Source organism: Triturus cristatus, chromosome 3_2 (genome assembly GCF_964204655.1).
Source record: "Triturus cristatus chromosome 3_2, aTriCri1.1, whole genome shotgun sequence".
Classification (NCBI taxonomy): domain Eukaryota; kingdom Metazoa; phylum Chordata; class Amphibia; order Caudata; family Salamandridae; genus Triturus; species Triturus cristatus.
Window position 1 is genome coordinate 465,141,589 of NC_140584.1, and position 22,057 is coordinate 465,163,645.

Consider the following 22,057-nt stretch of genomic DNA (forward strand, 5'->3'; position numbering starts at 1 on the left):
GCCCCACTCAGGTGACAAGAAGGTCCTTGTCATAGTGAACCAATAAAGTCACTCATTGAACCTGTGCTTAAGTCTTTGGTAGCTTGGCACAGGGCAGCCAGGCTTAATTTAAAGGCAATGTGTAAAGTATTTATGCAGCACGCAAACAGTAATGAAATGAAAACACAACACAAGAGTAAATGTTAATGAATTAAATTAAATGAGAACAGCAAAACTACAATCAGTAGAACCAGAGATATTTAATTAGTTTTTAGTGAAAATAGCACTAAGAAGAAAAAAGCACCACTTGTAGTTTCATGGTTGTGCTGGACTGGGGGAAAGTCACAAGTTCAAGCCTTCTGCAATGGAGTGCGGACCAGATACAGGGACCAGGTTAGTTTTGACTTACTGTTCATTTGAGTGTTAACATAATTTCTCTATCCGCTCCCTAAGTTTACACATATTAATCAAAAAAAGGTAACCTAGTGTTAGCCTCTGTGAGAGATACACCTTACAATAGTGAAAAACGACTTTATGAGTTTTTCACTGTCAGAACATGTAAAACTTAAAAACACAGGTCCTATTTTTAAAGAACATGCACTTTGTCACATGAGCTTTTTGGGCCTACCTGAGGGGTGACTTACGAGTACTAAAAAGGAAGGTTTAGGCCTAGCAAAAGGTTTATTTTGTCAGATCAAGAGGTCTATTTAAAACAACACTACAGGCTATTTTAAAAGGCTACTTTAGTGGGTGGCACAATGAGTGCAGCATCCCACTAATAGCATTTAATTTACAGGAACTGGGTACATGCAGTACTATATACTGGGGATTTATAGGTAAATTAAATGTATCACTCAGGTATAAACCAAATTACAGAGTCCTAATGCCAACAAAAATGGGTTCAGCAACAGAGGGATAAAATCTAGGGGTGATCTTCAGGGGTGGCTCCTCTGCTAAGGCAGAAGAGAGTCACCTCATTGCTCTCAGAGCAGTGTAAAAAGGAAAAATAAAATGATAATAACAACCTTATTATCATTTTATTTTTCGTACTTTCGGGGCTAGGTTAGGGAGTGGCAGGGCTGGTGTCACAGGGAGGAAGAGTGGTTTGTGTACAATAAGTGCGCATGATGGTTTGGCCGGCTGTAGGGAAGTAGGATCTTCTTTTATGGTCACCCCCACTTTTTGTGGTGTCATTATGTTTTACTGACTGCTAATCAGGACCCCAGTCTCTGTGTTTCTTCCCTAAATTGGACATGGTGAGTACTTAAGTACACTCCAGATTGGCTACTGGTGTACCCTTATAAGTTCCTAGTATATGGTACCCAGGGCATAGGTACACCCGAGATCTCCCATGGGCTGCAGCATGTATTATGCAACCCATGGGAGACCACTCATATGGTGACTACAGGCCTGTCATTGCGGCCGGTGTAAGCTGGTGCTAGCACCACTTATGATAGATATAGGTTTCCTTACATCTAGGGTCACTGCACTTAAAATCTATAAGTCACCCCTAAGGTAGGCTTTTCAATCCTGAAGGCAGGGTACTTAGGTCTAAGTGTGAGGGTGCCTCTGCATGAGCAGAACAACCTTACAACTTTTGGAGTCCATTCTCCCGGGTTGTAAGTGTATCAGCCATTAAGATGCATAGAGTGGCCATGCGTCATTACGTGATGACCATCTCTAAACTGGATGTAACAAACCCTGTCATGTTTGATATCTATCATGTTGGAATCATACCCCCACACAGTAAATGGTGTGAGAGAGGTAGGATTTCATGCACTGTAAAGCTCCTCCGGGAGGCACTCAGTGCTCCTGCTACTGGTCTTCCAGACCCGGACAGCAAGCTAGGGCTGCTGCCGACCAGAGACACGATTCTGCCCTCCTGCTGCTGAGCCAAGTTCGGGCAGAGGAAGGCAGGACAATAGGTATCCTGTCACAGGGAGGTGTGACCATCTCCCAGATGAGATTTAGTGTATTGGGACAGGGCGGGGGCATTTGCCAGCGCCACTGAGACTGCTTGAAGGGCCCATTTGGTGCTCTCCTTGCATACTCCAGTTCAAACCAGTGTAGGGAGCTGTTGGCTCCCACTCTAGCGTGAAATTGGACAAAGGACATAGGAATATCCTCCCCACTGTCCAGTCCCTCCTCTCGGAGGGACCCCTGAATGATCCCAACCCTTTCCTTAGGGTACTTAATGGTTTACCTGTGGGTGGGTCCCTAGATTCATTGTGGGACAAGATTCAGATCAACTGTCACTTCAACTTCAACCGTCTGGGCACTCTGGACTTTGGCTGGACTTCAACTGGGAAGACTCCTGCTTCTCCTGGTCTCGTTGTCCTGCAAGTCTGTGCCTGTGCTCTATACAGGTTTTTCACAGGGCCTGAAGTCTCACTTCCCTACATCTGCAGGCACTGCAATGCAGCTGACCAGCCTGCTGATCCTGGGCTCCCATGGATTACAAAAGGCTCAGCAACACAGGTAGTAGTTCTGCAACTCCGTCAAGGCCTGCTATGTCTTCATACCGAGTTTGAGTCCAGTATCCCTCATTGGAACCACTGGAACAGAGCTCCTATGCACAGCATTGACTTGCCATTGCCAAGGCTTGTTGACTCTCCCCTCCAGAGATCTTCAGGCTCCAAGAAGATCCAGCCCCAAGCATCTCCTGCAGCCAAGATCTTTGCCTGCACCGCATCCTTTACACCATGGGCCTTCATCCTTTGGTGAGCTGCTCGAGTTCCTCTTGCAACTCCTGTGCCTCTTTCCTGTGGGTCCTCTCGAGGGTCTTCTTTGGCTCCAGAGAGCTCCCCTGCTTGCTTGGCGCCTGCTCATGGTGAGTCACTTGGACCTTGCTGGTCCCGACACTGCACCTGTTTCGATTACTACTTTGGTTGCCGCTGCCAAGGCTTGTTGGTGCCCCTGCCAGACACTGACCCACTGGCTCTCAACATCCAAGGTGGGACAGCTTGTAAACAGCTCCTGGTCTTCCATAGTGTTTCCTGGTCCGCACAGCTGCAACTTGAAGGGCACCGCCAACTCTCCTGCATCTATCGACATCGGTGGGCACTTGTCTTCTGTGCCTCCGGGTCTCTCCTGAGGTAGCATAGACTCCGTCCCCTCTGCTTGCAGGTTCTTCTCATCTTGAATCCACCTTTGGGTTCCACGGGACTCCTTCGTCTTCTTCTCCAGCCGTCATCAGCTAGGCTAGCTTGAATCCAGTGGCCATGTCTGAACTGGGTGGCGGAGTGAGCTAAAGAATGATGATGGATTAAACCCAGATCAGTTGACTGGGGGTGAGTGCTTGCAATGTTCAACACTCCGTCCATCATTCCCTTTGGTTTTGCTTTGTTAGCCATAAGTTGGCAGGGTATGCTCAGACGTGGTTCCCTTGCTCACTTTGCCACTGGATTCAAGCTAGCCTGGCTGATGACGGCTGATTAGCCATATACCGGTCCCAGGATGCTTGTTTCCGGTCCAGGGAAGACATGGCCTGGCAGGTCGGGCTGGACTGTTCCCATGAGGCACAGGGTCAAACTGGTTTGCATATGGCCATGTCTGAACTGGGGTGGCGGAGTGAGCTAAAGAATGGTGATGGATTAAACCCAGATCAGTTGACTGGGGGTGAGTGCTTGCAATGTCCAACACTCCGTCCATCATTCCCTTTGGTTTTGCTTTGTTTGCCCTAAGTTGGCAGGGTATGCCCAGACATAGGTCCCTTGCTCACTTTGCCACTGGATTCAAGCTAGCCTGGCTGATGACCACTGATTAGCCAGAAACCGGTCCCAGGATGCTTGTTTCCGGTCCAGGGAAGACATGGCTTGGCAGTTCAGGCTGGACTGTTCCCATGAGGCACAGGGTCAGACTGATTTGCATATGGCCATGTCTGAACTGGGGTGGCGGAGTGAGCTAAAGAATGATAATAGATTAAACCCAGATCAGTTGACTGGTGGTGAGTGATTGCAATGTGCAACACTCCGTCCATCATCCCCTTTGGTGTTGCTTTTTTCGCCCTAAGTTGGCAGGGTATGCCCAGACGTGGGTCCCTTGCTCACTTTGCCACTGGATTCAAGCTAGCCTGAGCTGATTAGCCAGATACCAGACCCAGGATGCTTGTTTCCGGTTCAGGGAAGCCATGGCTTGGTAGGTCGGGCTGGACTGTCCCATGAGGCACAGGGTTAGACTGATTTGCATATGGCAATGTCTGAACTGGGGTGGCAGAGTGAGCTAAAGAATGATGATGGATTAAACCGAGATCAGTTGACTGGGGGTGAGTGTTTGCAATGTTCAACACTCCGTCCATCATCCCCTTTGGTTTTGCTTTGTTCGCCCTAAGTTGGCAAGGTATGCCCAAACGTGGGTCTCGTGCTCACCCTTGCCACTTGATTCAAGCTAGCCTGGCTGATGACGGCTGATTAGCCAGAAACCGGTCCCAGGATGCTTATTTCTGGGCCAGGAAAGACATGGCTTGGCAGTTCGGGCTGGACTGTTCCCATGAGGCACAGGGTCAGACTGATTTGCATATGGCCATGTCTGAACTGGGGTGGCGGAGTGAGCTAAGGAATGATGATGGATTAAACCCAGATCAGTTGACTGGGGGTGAGTGTTTGCAATGTTCAACACTCCGTCCATCATCTCCTTTGGTTTTGCTTAGAGTCGCATGGTAGCAGCCCTAGTGTCCCTAGAGTCAGGAAAAGTAATGTTGATACTAGGACCTGAACAGGATAGTCCCTCCTTACTAAGGAGGGGTATAACATTCAGAAATGTTAGAGAGGAGGATGCTCGACAATTATTCAGTCCTGAAGAGTGTCCTCATAGATGGGTTTGGCATAACCATGAGCAATACAGGATTAAGTTCAGAGACACCCAGAAGGCACACACCCAGACTGGGTAGATTTCATTGCTAGTGCTAATAAGACTTTGGAAGGCTGGCTTCATGGAAGCAAGGCACAAGACTATGAAGGACTGTACAATTTGATAAGGATGGAGCACATCCTTAATAACTGTCAGCACCAACTTTTGTACCAGTATCTGGTGGACTCCGATCTGACCTCTCCCCAAGAATTGGGAGAGAGGCAGATAAATGGGTCCACATCCAGGTAAAGTAGAACAACCATGGTAGTGGAGGTGACCAGAGGAAGCAAGATTCTTCTAAATCCCAGGATAATGTTGGGGACAAGGGAAAAGATCAAATGGAGCCTTCTCAAGGTCCACAAAAACCTACATCTGGTGAGAGTCTCAAAATTCCGAGAAGGGTAAAAAGAAACCTTGGTGTTATTTGTGCAAAGCAAAGACCCATTGGACAAGAAATGCTGTTTGTCCAAAGGCCAAGGAACCTAATACCACTGTGCTCCCTAGCACCAGTACAAGTGGTAGTACAGCAATCAAAGGATTAGTTGGGTTAACCTTGGGTTCTGAGTCTGCAACCATGACTTAACCATGGACTTGTGCTTATCACGCAGTCATGTTCACACTCTGCGCACGGCCTCCTTTGGGTACCTGGATACTTACCTTGGGTGGTTCCCTGGGACCCCAACACTTCTACATCTTCCGGGTCCAGTCTCGGTTTAGGTCGTGGTTCCCATTCCACTATTAGTATATGGTTTGGTCTCCCACTGGAGACCACTGTGTATTTGTGCTACTTACATGTGCTATTTCCTAAGTATTTGTGTGTATTGTGTTTATATCTGCGGGTAGGAGGTATTGCAATGTGTTAGTGAGTGTTAATAATGAAATATCTATTTTTATAACTACACTTAGTGGTTCTTTTTCACTTAACCTATACCATAAGATTAATTACTGGTAAAACAAGCTGCTTTACACTCCTTCTCATCCAAGCCTGAAGGCTGCTCTCCACAGCTACCACTTAGAGAGATTTCTAAGGTTGTCTACTACAACAAGAAATTGCCATAAGGGTTGTCTGGATTAGTGCAGGGTGCTACACTTACATAGGTGAGCACCATATACTAAGCCAGCCTCCTACACCGGCCATCTTGGGTCAGCCAAACAGTCATGTGCACTTTGCATATTCTCTACCGGCTGTATTGCACAGCCATGGTGGAGAACATGCACAGGCTCCCACTCCCTGTCTGAGTGCCGAACCACAGTGCTTAGACCAATCAAGACGCTGCTGTTGTGGTGACAGCAGCATCGTGATTGGCTTGGGGATACCTATGTGCTTCCTGCTTCCAGACTCGGAGTCTGGAAGAGAAGTGGAGAGATGATGGAGGAGAGACAGTGGAAGAGGTAAGTGCTTTAAAAAAACATATATGTTGTTATTTTCAACCCCGCCACCCCCGTTCTCTGCCATCCACCACTGGTGATCCTGCAAAAAGGGCTAGGTCCAACAGCTGGTAACTGTTTTTCATTTTTGGTGCAACGCTTTATTCTCGTCGCCATTTTTGATGACGCAGGCGGACTGACATTGTGTTGTTGGGATTTTATTTGTAATTTTCCTCACAAATTCATATTTTCTGAGTTTTGCATCCAATTGCTGTTTGGTCTTGTTCTAATCCCTACATTTTTTCTCTTCCTAATAAACTGGTTTGGAACATTTTGATATTAGTTTCTTGACCTTCATGGTGGTGTGGTGTTTTTTAAATGCTTAAATATTAAACGATTAAATAGCATGTCATCTGCCACTGCTAAGTAAGCTCTGGCTTTCTCCATGACACTATTTTAAACCCTTCGCTGCTAGGCCTTCCCCCCCCCCTCTGTGCTAAGCCTTTTTTTGGCTATTTGGGGTAGTTCGGGCTTAGGCCCCTGTAACTTTTTGACCACATAAGGTATGCACGGCAAATTTGCGTCCTTTTTTTAACAACATCATGTGGATTCTAAAGGTACCCAGGGTTTGTCGATTCTCCTGGAGGGGACCCAGAAATTAGCCAAAATACAGGTACATTTTTTTTGGGGGGGGGAATGGGAAAAAAGGCTACAGATGAAAGCATCTGTTTTTTTCCCTGCAAACGGTATCAACAAAGGGGTTGTGGTGCTGAAAGCTTTCAGGGACAAGCAGACTTTTGTCAGGAAACCAACATTTTTTACACAGTTTTGGCATTTTTCTGGGACATAGCCTATTTTTGCTATTTTGTGAACTTTTAACCTCCTTCCAGTTAATGGTAGAAATGGGTATGAAAGCAATAATGGATCCCTGGAAGCTATACATTTTGGAAAAGTAGACAAAATTCTAAATTCCGCAAGGGGTCATTTATGTAGATCCTTCAAGGTTTCTTCAACTAACAGTTAAATATAGGAAAAATTGAAAATTAGTTGAACAAAAAAAGAAGCCATTTGTGCCTACGTTTTCATCTGTAACTTCTTCTAACTGTGACAGCTGTTTGAAAACAATATACTGTTACATCCGGTAGACCTTTCTGGTTGTGGGGATATATAGGACTTATAGGTTCACCAAGAGCCCGACGAACCCCGAGCCAATAACTGAGCAGCGTCTTGCAATGGTTTTTCATTATGATCCGGGTATATAGCGTTTAATTTGGGAAAATATATACATGGAAAAATCGGTATGAAAGACACCTATGTATTTCTGAAATTGGAATAAAATATAGAGTTTGTAAACAGTAGATATTTGCACATTTCCAAAATTGTGAGTACCCTTACTGGCATGAGACTTATAGGTCATTTGTCAAAATGACTTCTTTTTTACACATTGTCTTTCATTTGGAAGGCTGAAATGCATCAAAAGTCAATAGGAAATAACAGTTGCTTTATAATTATGAAGTACCCTAAGTCTCCCAATACAAATGGTACCTCACTTGTGTGGGTAGGCCTAGTTCCTGCGACAGGAAATGGTCCAAAACGCAACGTGGACTCACTTTATTTTTGCAGTGAAAACTGACCCTTTTTTTTGCAAAGTACCTAGCTGTAGATTTTGAACCCTAGCTCTGCTGGCACTTAGGGAAACCTAGCAAACCTATACATTTTTTAACACTAGACACCAAGGGGAATCCAGAATGGGGTGATTTGACTGGCTCTCACCAGTTTCTTTTACCCAGAATCCCTTGCAAACCTCACAATTTGTAAAAAAAAAAAAAACATTTTCCTCATATTTCTGTGGTGGAAAGTTCTGGAATCTGCGCGGATCCACAAAATCCCACCCACTCCGCATACCCCAAAGTCTTCTGAGAAAAATGGTACCTCACTTGTGTGGGAAGGCCTAGTGCCCGCAACAGGAAACAGCCCAAAACACAACGTGGACACACCACATTTTCACAGTGAAAAATTACCCTTTTTTGCAAAGTGCCTAGCTGTAGATTGTGAACCCTAGCTCTGCCGGCACCTAGGCAAACCTAGAAAACCTATACATTTTTTAAAACTACACACCCAGGGGAATCCAGGATGGGGTGACTTGACTGGCTCTCACCAGGTTCTGTTACCCTGAATCCCTTGCAAACCTCAAAATTTGTCCCAAAAAACAAATTTTCCTCATATTTCTGGGCGGGAAAGTTCTGGAATCTGCGTAGATCCACAAAATTCCACCCACCCTGCGTTCCACAAAGTCTTCTGAGAAAAATGGTATCTCACTTGTGTGGGTAGGTCTAGTGTCCGTGACAGGAAACGGCCCAAAATGCAACGTGGAGACACCACATTTTCACAGTGAAAACTGACCCTTTTTTTGCAAAGTACCTAGCTGTAGATTTTGAACCCTAGCTCTGCCGGAACCTAGGGAAACCTAGCAAACCTATACATTTTTGAAAATTAGATACCCGGGGGATTCCAGGGATGTATGGCTTGCGTGGATCCCCCAAAGTTTTCTTACCCAGAATCCCCTGCAAACCTCAAATTTAACTCAAGAAATCACTTTTTCCACAGTTTTTTGTGTGGGAAAGTTGTGGCATCACCGGGCTGACACAAATTTCCTACTACCCTGCATTCACACAGGTCTCCCGATAAAAATGGTACCTCACTCGTATGGGATGCCAAAGTACCCGCGACAGGCAAGGGTCCAAAACGTAATGAGGAGACATCAAAATTGCCTATCACAAAATGACCTGGTTTTGCAAGGAGGGTCACCTGGGTTTTTGGCCCCATGCTCGGTGGCCAGGTAGGGAAACCTACCAGACCCACACATTTCTGAAAACTAGACACCCAGGGAATTATAGGGAGGTATGGCTTGCGTGGATCCCCCAACTTTTTCTTACCCAGAATCCCCTGCAAAGTTCACATTTAGCCAAACAAATGACTTTTTCCACACAGTTTTTGTGTGGGAAAGTTGTGGCATCACCGAGCTGACACAAATTTCCTACCACCCAGCGTTCCCCCAGGTCTCCCGATAAAAATGGTGCCTCACTCGTGTGGGAGGCCCAAGCACCCGCGACAGGCAAGGGCCCAAAACGTATTGAGGCGACATCAAAATTGCCTATCACAAAACAACCTGGTTTTGCAAAGGGGGTCACCTGGGTTTTTGCCCCCATGCTCGGCTGTCAGCTAGGGAAACCTACCAAACCCACACATTTCTGAAAACTTGACACCCGGGGGGGACTCCAGGGAGGTATGGCTTGCGCGGATCCCTCAACGTTCTTACCCAGAGTCCCCTGCAAACCTCAAATTTAGCTGAAAAAATTACTTTTTCCACACATTTTTGTGTGGGAAAGTTGTGGCATCACCAGGCTGACACGAATTTTCTACCACCCAGAGTTCCCCCCGGTCTCCCAATAAAAATGGTGCCTCACTCGTGTGTTAGGCCCAAGTACCCGCGACAGGCAAGGGCCCAAAACGTATTAAGGCAAAATTGCCAATCACAGAACGACCTTGTTTTGCAAGTGGGGGTCACCGGGGTTTGTGGCCCCGTGCTCGGTGGCCACCTAGGGAAACCTACCAAACCCACACATTTCTGAAAACTAGGCACCCGGGGGATTCCATTGAGGTTCAGCTTGCGTGGATCCCCCAACATTTTCTTACCCAGAATCCCCTGCAAACCTCAAATTTAGCTGAAATAAATCACTTTTTCCATACATTTTTGTGTGGGAAAGTTGTGGCATCACGGGGCTGACACAAATTTCCTACCACACAATGTTCCCCCAGATCTCCTGATAAAAATGGTTCCTCACTCATGTGGGAGGCCCAAGTACCCGCGACAGGCAAGGGCCCAAAACGTATTGAGGCGACATCAAAATTGCCTATCACAAAACGACCTGGTTTTGCAAGGGGGTAATATGGGCTTTTGGCTCCGTGCTCGGTAGCTAGCTAAGGAAACCTACCAAACCCACACATTTCTGAAAACTAGAAACCCGGGGGATTCCAGGGAGGCATGGCTCGCGTGGATCCCCCAACGTTTTCTTACCCAGAATCCCCTGCAAACCTCAAATTTAGCTGAAAAAAATCACTTTTTCCATAGTTTTTTGTGTGACCCACATCTGGGCTCACGTGGCACACTTAGGGCGAGAAAGCAACAGACAAACAATTGATGGACGGAATGCAGAACAAATCAAAAAATTCACCCCCAGTCAAGAGATCTGGTTTAAATCCATCATTCCTTTGCTCACCATGCCACCCCAGTTTAGACCTGCCCACAGGCAAATCAGTCTTGACCCTATGCCTCATGGGAACAGTCCATCCCAAACTGCCAAGCCAGGTCCTCCCCGGACCGGAAACAAGCATCCTAGGACCGGTTTCGGGGTTTCACCCCTCTTCAGCTAGGATAGCTTGATTCCAGTGGCACAGTGAGCCCAGGACCCAAGTCTGGGCATACCTGGCGCACTTAGGGCGAGAAAGCAAAAGACAAACAATTGATGGACGGAATGTAGAACAAATCAAAACATTCACCCCCAGTCAAGAGATCTGGGTTAAATCCATCATTCTTTTGCTCACCATGACACCCCAGTTTAGACCTGACCATATGCTCTGGCCATATCACTCGTGTGGGAGGCCCAAGTAGCCGCGACAGGCAAGGGCCAAAACATTTTATGATAGGCAATTTTGATGTCACCTCAATACGTGGCCAGAATGGGCATGCCAATGCCCCCACCCCGAACTTTGGAAACAAAAAGGCAGAAAGAGTGTATCATTTCTTTGGGGGGTAGGGGTCTTGACATGCCCATTATGGGCAACCCCCACCCCTACCTATATAAAAAAAAATGGTGCTTAGTGGGCTTTATGCCCCCCAGGGGGGGGCAGAAAGACTGTTATTGTGCGGGGGGTTGGGGGCTTTGGTGTGCCCATATTAGGCAGCCCACACTGCTAATTTACATAATAAAATAAATCCCTGGTTTCTAGTGGGCTTTCTGCCCCCCAGGGGGTACAGAAAGACTGGAATTTTATGGGGGAGAGAGCATGCCCTTCTTGGGCAGCCCCCACCCCTAAATTAAATGTAAATAAAAAACCCTGGTGTCTAGTGGGCTTTCTGCCCCCGGGGGGGGAGATTGGGGGCTACTGCCCCCCATCTACCCCCAGGGGGGGCAAAAAGACTCCAATTGTGCAGGGGTGGCATTGGCGTGCCCATATTGGGCAGCCCCACCCCTAATTTACATACTAAAAAAATTCCCTGGTTCTAGTGGGCTGAATTATGCCAAAAAATATGGGGGGAGCAAAGGCCCTTGCCCAAAGGGGCCGCTCCCCCTCCCTGGTGCCTAGTGGGTGGATCCATTAGGGAGGGGTAGCATTGTAAAGGGGAGATTCTCCTCTTTCCAACGATACCCCTCCCATCTGTTTCGGTGCTAGGGGGGCTCAGATAGCCCCATGAGCACTGAAGCAATGAAACTGAAACTAAGTTTCAGTTAAGTTTCAGTTTCATTTTCATTGCAATGACGAAAGCGTGCCATGTGCGCGATCAGCATTGCAATAAAAATGCAAATTGGCCACGGGAGGTTGGGGAAGCTCTTCCACAACCTCCCGAGGCCAATAAAAAAAGGAAAATCCCTCTGCTGTCTGCAGCAGAGAGATTTCGTGCCCCTGTCCTCATGACGGAATGGTTCCGTCATGAGTACAGAAGCACTGGTGCTCATGACGGGACCATTCCGTCATGAGCACTGAAGGGGTTAAGTTAACATTGCACTAGATTACTACTTTGGAGGGAGCCTTTCCCCAAATTACTACTCTAGGCGCCTTTAGTTCTTGTACTACACATGCATACAGAAAAGGGAAAACAGAGTAGGGTTTTGTCCCCGTAGCAAAGGCAACAAAGTGAAAGGCAGAAAACAGAAGTATTTGCTATCTACCTATAGCTGTGTTATGCTTGAAATCAAAACCAATTGTCCTGATTCGAAAAGGGGATCATGAATCTGAACTCTTAGAAGTGCTATTCTTCACGGGACAAGATATTCCATAGTCGTAAAGATCAGCAGTAGGATGCCTGCCTGGAAATCTGAAGCAGTTGGACATTTACAGTCATACAATTTTCTTTAAAGCTGCAATTTTCCCTATGTGCAATAATGTGCAGTTACGCACTGTAGAGAGGCAGCTCGATGTGGACATGCACATCTTTCTTTCTTTTTCCTCGTCATATGCAGAACATCTTTCCTAATTAAAAAAAAAGCATTCTGTTACATCCCTTCAATTTTGGGAGTGTTTCATCCCCTCCACCCCCCAATCCCAAAACGGCAGTCATTCAAGGATCTTGATAGAAGATTGCCAGTGCCCACAAACTAACCGGTTTGTCGGCCTTTGCCAACTGGTAAGGCAAACCAATCCTTGATCCTCCCTCTACCCACTGCTGATGTAAGATTTACTACTGCATAATTATATGCTCTTGTGATAGAAAATTATGCAGCACAAAAATCATTTGACAGTTGACAAATATGCTTTTGTGGAACGTTATCAGGTGTATATGGAGTTATTGACTGCCGTAAAAATGGGGTTGTGGCTATACATGTCTTTCAGTACCAGGCCCTCATATTTATGTCATCAGTGTATTGAACTACAGTATGACAGAGAAGACGATAATAAGATATCACTTAAAAAAGTAGCGCCATGGCATAGAGATCTACAAGCAATAGCCACATGTTTAAAATGCCAAATGAGAAGAAGCAGAGCATGAGAATGAGACAACAAGTTCTGTCAGGATCCTTATGCCCTGGACTCAGCTTTTTGCAAATAGACAGTTTGAACATCTAGGGCAAAGATATAGCACTATATTGTGTTAAAGAAATTTATTGGACATGTGTTAAATTTGTGTAATTGGCTAGCGTCAACTTTGTCATTTAAAAATAAAATGTGGTCAACATTGTAGTCTTCACAAGTTTTACAAAGTTGACAAAATAGCAGTGAGTAATAGGTCCAACTAATATGTAAATTTTGTTGAAGAAGAAAATGGAAAAACAGCCTATTTTTTACAGAGAACGGTAACTTGTGGAGAAGTCTTTTAAAAGTATTTTTAAATTGATAGGCTTTGCAAATTAATGATGTTGTAAAGATTGCCACTGCTTTAAAAATCATTGGCAAAAATATAATCCTGTACAGACTTAAACCAGTCGAAAATATGCACCTGCATTTTTACTTTCCTATGGGCTTAGGTTTTTCACAAAGTATGGAAACATTTGTGTTACTACGTCTGATTCCAATTGAAATATTTAACATGTGTGAATTGCAAATGCCCATAAATGGAGGTATTTGATGTTTTAAGTCAACTGTCTTCATACAAACAGCTTTCATTAATATAGTTTTAAGAGTTATCGCATTGATTGTTAACATATTAATGGTGCTAAAGTGGTGACAGCATTTTCCCTAACTTGCAGCTTTCTTTTCTTCATAAATCCATTTTTCTCTCCATGTATTTAACCTATCAATGTATTATATGCACTAAAAAGTCATACTCGCTGCACAATTTCAAGAATATGACATGAAAAGACTTATTTTGGGCCCAAGATTAAATCTAACAGCAGAAAGTGGATGGGAAAGTAGTCAACGTTGCATTAAAACAAATGAGTAGCTGATGCACAAGCCACATGCAATTATAGAATCGCTGGTTTGGACTGGTCTAAAGGGCAATTAGCCTGTGCGAGATGGGCTCATCTGACATGTCAGTGACTGGGCCGGCTTTTGCTCTTTGTGGCCTGTTTTATGAGCTTTGTGTTTTATGGGTTGAATTTTGCTGTTGACTTCCCTGATAATAAAACAAACATTGCTGCAGCAAGATGAAATCCATGCAGTCTTCCATAGCATGCAAAACACTTGCTCCTACAAGTTCAACAATGCCACAGATTGAAAACATGGACTATTTTGAGCTATCTAAATCACTAATGTGGATCACACAGATTTTAGTACCCAGACCTATTTTTTGTCCAACTCCAACCTTGTAGAATAACATTCATATACCTGCTAATTTTCCTAGATATGTGGTATGCTGATGCTTGAGGAAGAATCCTCATCTGCATGCAACATAAAACATTATGGGCTTCGTTACACAGTACCTGCTACAAGGCCATATACCTCATCCTCTGGGAGATATAACCAGGGGCATAGGAAACCCTAGAAGGGAGAACTTAACAAAGATTGCAAGCGGAATCCTGAGGCCCCCCTTAGAAATTAGCAGGAAAATACTGTGATTCTCACTCTGATTCTGCTGGTAATTAATTTCTCTGTGGAGTTTCACCGGGGAGCTGTTAGACATTGGGTGTTTAGTTGGAAGAGATATACACCGTGTCCAAGTAAGGACCACATTTCTAGTCAAGGCAAGCTATATATACCCTTGAATTGCACTGATATCCCTTTCATCCCAGCCCTGTCTGGGGTAATCAGCCCTTTGTGTGGGACACAGGACACAGGACACTGCATATTCAGTTGTACATGTCAACTCCACCCTCCCTCTTTCTGTCCATGAAGAGCTATTAGAATGTAGATGAAATCAGATGTCACACCCACCCCCCCTGTGTTTGTGGCTGTCTAGAGGGAATGCACAAAGTGTAGCTGTAACCCATCCTAGATGTGTATTAGAGACAGACTGCAAGGCACACAGAGCAGTAAGAGCAGAGAAATACCCACTGTGTAAAGGTTTTATGAAAACCACAATGGTTCCGGAAGAGATATTTCATAAATGATGTGCTACAGTTAGACAAAAAAAAAAATACAAGTGCCCACACAAAAATATTTTCAAAGCAACTGAGTTATTATTACAAAATAAATATCACAGCACATTATTCAAACAGTTTTTGCTCATCATATTACACTAAACGAACATATAAAGACAATATACAGTGTAAACAAACAACAATTACCCTGGCAAAGGATCATAAATTCAATTAAGTAGTTCATGTGAAAAATGGAACCAAACCCAACCAGTGTTCCTTCCCAATTTGGCAAAGATGTGTCTTTGAAATAATCTTTTCTGGAGCGATTGTGGTTTTCATAAGATTTAACAGGCCCAGTTTCTGGATAAGCAAAGGCTGCCCTCATTGAGTATAGCTGGTAAGTATAGTGGACAACCCAATCTACCCTCGAGGTCTCGGGCAAAGTTAATGAACGGGTAAGTGTGCCTTCAAGGGATTTATTATAAAGTACTCAGTTGTATTATTCTCAATCACAGTTAAGTGCAAGGTTTGTTATTTGCTTGCTACTTAATTTCTTTTGACAACCTATTTACCTAACGAGCATCCTTTATGAAATTTGAAGATAAAATCTATTATTTTTATACACACCCGTGTTTTTTGCTATTTTTTTGTTTTGTGATATATATTCTTTTGATATATATTTCGATGTGATTTGCTCAAATGTACAAAAATTGTGTTGTTAGAAAATAGGTTGTCAAAAGAAATTAAGTGGCAAACAAATAACAAACCTTGCACTTAACTGTGATTGAGAATAATACAACGGAGTACTTTAATAAATCCCTTGAAGGCACACTTACCCGCTCATTGTGTATAAACACTTTCTAAAAGCGATTACAACAAACAGGGGTAGCCCTATTTCCCAAGACCTGTGCCAATAAACAATATTACAACTACAATGGTTCAGGGAGGTGATTTATATGAAAGAACAAAAAGACAATATTGATACTGTGAAACAATCACTCAATACATATAAAGCAGAAAAAATAACAATAAGGTACCCACAACAATTATTTGGAAAATCATTTGTTAGTGCACAGTATTCAAATTCACATTCACAGAGTACTAGCGTGATCAGCTATTCCACATATGCGGAAACTGATGACCAATTTGCCACCCCTGCGCTGCACTCTAAAACCACTGAAATGCTGCAAATGTACGGTATATATCTCTAAATATATAGGGAAAATAAACGCTTCATTTTGATTGACTAATATATTGACAGAAAGGCTATATAAGAGTATGACAAATCATTCAAATGTAACCACTAATGGTACGGGGTGTGGAAGTTGAAAAAATAGACAAGCGGAGAACAGTAGCTAGTCAATGGAAATTCAGGGGTAGTAAGGAACTTTTCATTCTGCAGTATGGAAGATGCTCAGGCCCAGAAGGTACTGGTGGGATGAAACTTTGGAGAAGTATAGAGTCAGTAACGCCACACAGATGTCAATGTAGTGTAATCAGGGTAAAAGCTGCTACCTCTCTCTGGTTGCCCTTTGTTTCCCCAGACACTGCCTTTGATACGCCTAGTCTCAGGGGCCATTAAGATAGAGACAGGGACAGAAAATAAACTCCAAGCGCCCTGTTTACTTTCTGTAGTGTCCACTCCTTACCGTTTCATTGGCCCCACAGCAGCTAATAGGAGCATCCTGAGGAGCTCAGGGTAGGACGAGAGGTAAACAGTGTGATGTCAATGGGCTTCCATGTATTTTAGTGAGTGTTTACTCTGGTGTTCAGTGGCAGTATGTGAATGTGAATTGAACTAAGTATGGCCGAAAAAGGGTACCTGGTGGTCTTTGAGAAGGAATTAGTGTGAGAAAAATGAACACTGTTTCAGACCATTACCACCTCGTTTGTCTTCCTCATCCAGTTCTTTCAGGGTGAGTTTATCTTCCCAGCTCGCAGACATTGTTTACCAAGACTGACTTAATACTTCTAATAATATGGCCACTCCATTACCCAGAAATACTGAAATATGTCATTTCCTGAAAGACACTTCCTGTTTTATTTCTTCTACTCTCGCAGTGAGGCTCTACCTTCCCGAATGAGCAAACTGTTTTTTTTTACATATTTCCAAATATATTTATTGTACTTTCTCCTTTTAACAAGACAAGCTCTTGCAGTTTCTCGTTTAGCATCAGTCATAAGTGTCTTGCCGAGCAGACACACACTGTAAATGTTGTGGTCAGTCAACTTTGCTATATTGCAGTTTGCGGATTAACCCTGCTTCACGCTACTGATATCAAGAGATCCCTAAGGGGTTCCTCTGTGACCACCGAATGTGCCTGTTCCAAACAAGGTGACTCTTATTTCAGCTACTACAGCAACCAGACAGACAGGAACTTATTCGCTGGTTGCTGTAGTGGCAAAATGCAGCAGCAAGTGATGGCAAGTGATCCCTCAGGGGCAGATCCTCCTACTGTGCCCTCCTCAGAGGCTCACAAAATGGCAATGCTGCAGAGAATGATTGAGGCAGCAGTGAAGGCTGCCTTTCAGGTGCTTGAAAATATTCCTCACCCTCCTCCAGCAAATGCCATTGATGTGCCTGATGTAGATCCCAACGAAGAGGAGGCGAGGGGTCATTTCATCCAGGGGTCAGAACTGCCCGAGCTTTTACAACACCTAAGAAGCAAGGTGGAGTTTGATCCCTGGGTCGCTGATAAAGACGACACGGCCTTTTTCTTTCACTACCAGGAGGTGGAACATTGCCTCTTCGCTTTAAAAATATAGGCCTGTCACTGGCAGAATTTCAAACTCTGTGTAATGATAAAGACCTTTACTCTTCATCCTGTGATCCTGCTAAGGTCTTAGACTTTCTCAGGGATGGTTTTCTCCTAGGGCTGGCAGTATCTACAATTGTGGTCAAATGGGCACCTATTCAGGCTTTTAAAGAGGCAAGTGCATGGTGAGGTACCCTTAGTCAACCATTTGCTGAAAAGTGTATTTTCTCAGGAGACCAGCTGTACATCCTCCACTTCCCCCTTGGGTTCTCCCATTAGTTTCGACAAGCTTTGCAGTTTTCCCCAGTTAAACCACTTTTATCAGCAAATCTTTAAATTTCCCTCAGCAAATGAGTTTCTTGCCTAAGATCCCGTCTGCTTTTCATTGAGAAGAGTTAGTGCTGCCTGCTTTTTATCTAAACCCCATGAAAAGAACTGCTTCCTTTCATGATGTTGACTTCCACTTTATCCAGATGGATTAAGCTGGCCGTTCTCAAAACGTATTATATCTCAAGGGAGAAAATTCCATCTCAAATTATGGGTAGAACTACCAGGGGTTAGGGCTGCTTCTTGGGTAGCCTTTAAAGGACCATACTTATGTGACGTGGGTATCCCTGCATACATTCATACTACACTATCGTTTGCAGCTGAAAGTGAGGTGATATGGTTAACCAGAATAAATATTCACAGGGTTTCCATTCAATTCTGTAATTTCTTTCATTTTCAAATGTGTGAAGTAAATCAATCAATATCTATTTGGGTATTTTCTCACCTGTAAGGACTGGACGAGGAAGGAAAGATGCGGATGTAATGACCCAGTTACTTGCTGGTAATCTTCATTACACTGAATCCAGGTCTTTTTCATTTCAGTCCCGGATTCCTCCCACCCTCCGAAGTGTTATTGATGTATTGATATCTCTAGCATAATTACTACAGGAAGTGACACATTTCGGTACTGCTGGGTAAGGGGGACCATATTGGGAGAAGGATTAAAAGTCAAGCTTTGTAAACAATGTCTGCTAGCTGGGCTGATGAACTCACCTGTAAGGACTGCAAGGAGGAAGACCTGGTAAGATTACTGGTAAGTAACTGAGTCTTTTATCTTTATATTCGAAGACACTTTTTGAACCTGCAAATTACACCGACTATTGTGTATCAATGGCGTTTTGACATCATGCAATGGAAAAAAAAATATACATATATTTTCTGTTCTGGAACATAAAAGCTTGCTACAATATCAGCAAGCCATTTTTTTTGCTCGATACCTTTTAGATAAATAGCCCTCGTTGAATATCATTATATTTAAGGCTGATATCAAAATAGAGTTTTAAATTGTCAGTAGCAGCAAGCCCATAAAAGTGCTTGTAACTGTCGTTGAGTTCTTTGAAGATCCGTATAATTATGGTATACAGGATAACAGAGAATATAATAATCTGGCATTCGAAGCCTTTTCAACTAATCTGCTTCTCTTGACAGTCGTTTCAACGCTATGTTTTAAAGCGAAACTTAAAAAAAAATGAGTGACTTTCTTATTAGCTATTACTGGAATGTTTTGGAACTCAAAGCATTTCGCCCATTACTGTGAAATATATATGTGTATTACAGTTAAGAAAATGGAATCACTTTCAAATATAAGCTCTTAAAAGTAGCATAATTGTGTATTGGCCCAAGGGGATGAAATAGAATTTTGCCTAGTGGCTGACAGAGTGCATTGAGTGTTTGTATTTATATGCAGGTGCAGCAACTAGAGGCTGCGGTGAAAAGCGCAGTTTTGGGTTAGTATTCAACCGCACTGAAAGCTGTAGCCCGGAAATAGCAGAAAGAATAAAGGGAGTTATTTACAAGCCCCTTGCTCTGCCGGTCCGTCACGTTTTCCCATGTTAAAAGTGGCGCACCGGCGCAGCAAGGGGCTTGTAAATAAGCCCCAAAGTATTTAGACAGGTTTGGCTTTACCGTTGGTGCCAGCCAGTGCGCCAGTCTTTTTTGGTGCCCCCCACAATGACCTCCTTCATCACGGATTCCCTCACCCTCCAACAGAGCCCCTCATCTCTTTATAGTCCCTCTCTCACATACATTTCATTTATTGTGAAGTGCTGGTTGGGGTTGGTTTTACTAATAGGAATGATTTCTACCCAAACAAATAATTTTTAGAAAACATCAGGAATAGATAATGAAAGACTAGAGAAAACTAAAAAACATCAGGGGCTCCACGCACAGCCGTTTTTAGAGATTGCAAATGGAGATTCAGGCTGTTTGCGACAGCTAAAAAGGGTTGCAGCATGTATCAACAGTATTTTGTGAGTCAGTAACCTGTTACTGACTCCCAAAATAGGGTTTGCAAGACACTATTAGGATGGGGCGTGCCAAGGGAGGCCCCTTCCTAATAGCGTGTTGCAAGTTCATGTACGATTGTTTTGCGCTGCGGTCGCAAAACAATTGCAGTATACCGCCTACTGCAAGTAGGTGATAAGCCACTCGCAAACAAGAAGGGGTCACCTGAGGACCCCTTCCCCTTTCTGATTGACAGCAAAATCTTTTTTTAAGAGCAGGCAGTGGTCCCATGGACCAATCCCTGATCTTTAAAAATGAAACTGAAATCTTTCAATTTTGTTTATGAAATGCATCCTGTTTTTCTTTAAGGAAACGGGCTGCATTTAGAAAAAAAGTTGCTTTATTTAAAAAGTAAACACAGGCATGGGGGTCTGCTGTACCCAGCAGGCCACCATCACTGTTATTGCCCATTCCCAATGGTTCACAAATTGCGACCTGCCTCATGAATATTGATGAGGGAGGTCATTTGAGACACATTAGTAAATTGCGAGTCGCTAAAATTCGCAAATCTCAAAAGGAAATGGTTTTACATGTGGCCCACTGTCCTAACCTTTATAATGTAGCATGCATGCAGCTCTTTAATGACAGTTTATAAGTGATAGGGATCAGGGTATCTAAAATATGCCCACTACCACGGATAGAGTAATCACACAGTTACACGCACATACATTCATCATACGCTAGGGCCCATTTCACTAATACACGCTCAAATACTCTACCAGCAATAAACCTGTGGAAAGGAAACACCTAAACACCCTGCATCGATATCAGGTCGATCAGATCTGGTTTTGTGACTGTCCTAATCAATAACATAATCTACACAACATATACAATAATGATCAGAAATATAAACCCAATAATTGACAAGAAAGAAAATTCAACACCATGTTTAAAATTATATTGCTTTATCTAAAATTAGTCAAAGTAAATCAATCAGAATAAATCATTTCTCATAGTTACCTATTCTAACTAAGTGTCAGAACGGGTCAGGACAAGTCTCTCGGTAAAGTCTCTCAAGACGAAGTACCTCAGCATCGATCCTCAGCAACGCAGATTCACGCAGCAAAGGCAAAATGGCAAGTGGCAAAGCCCTCCCTAAGCTAACATTTTTTATAGTAAAAATTACAATGGAAACACACATAAAGTTTGCAATATACACTGAATCACTGAGCAGAGCGAGAAGGAAGAAATGTAACATTGCTACATCTGAAAATCTCCGCTCAGGAAAAGTCACAAGACGAAAACTACGGAACAGGAACCAAGAAACTATTAAAGTATCCGATTTGTTCAACTTCCCTCGGCAGCCGAACCACAGTTCATTGTTCATTTCTAAAACTCCTTTGTTTCCCCAAGGCTACCCTGGATGTTCCATTTCTTTTGGAGATCCTCCAAAACTGCTGCTGTCCTCATGGAAAGTTTTCATACGAGGACCATGGTCAGTCAACTTCAGGACCATTTCCAGCAGGGGTCTCCCTCGTCACGTCTTTCATTTTACAAATCACAGGCAGGCTTCAAAATTCAGCCATCTTTACACAGGCCTCCATAGGCCACAATAGACCATCTTAATTAAAGAGACAAAATAAACGTTACTACAGCATAGTGATTAAACAGTGTTAACCCCACTAATACCCTTATGTGTATGTATTTATCTAGCTTTTGCAACATAAAAAAAAACATTAATTCAGACAGCGTTTTGTGCTCAAAATAAACAGCTCACAGCAACGTTTAAACATGGAAACCTGCACGTTATTTTTTAGAAAACAGAAACAGCACACGGATGCTAACCCTCGTGTAACTTTCTCTTATGTTAAGACAAACGGATTGATTAATAAAAACACACTTGCACAAGACAAATAATTAATTGTTATTTATTAATAATTAATAAAACGCATAGACATACTAGAGCTTCAAAAGCCCCTGAATTTTCTAAATGAAAACTCTGCTCCAGCAATCCCCCCTTTGGTGATTTTATCACCAAATAAACCCCAAAAAAAAATTAGTGAAAATTTAGTCCGATTTTAGGAGAAATCAGAAATG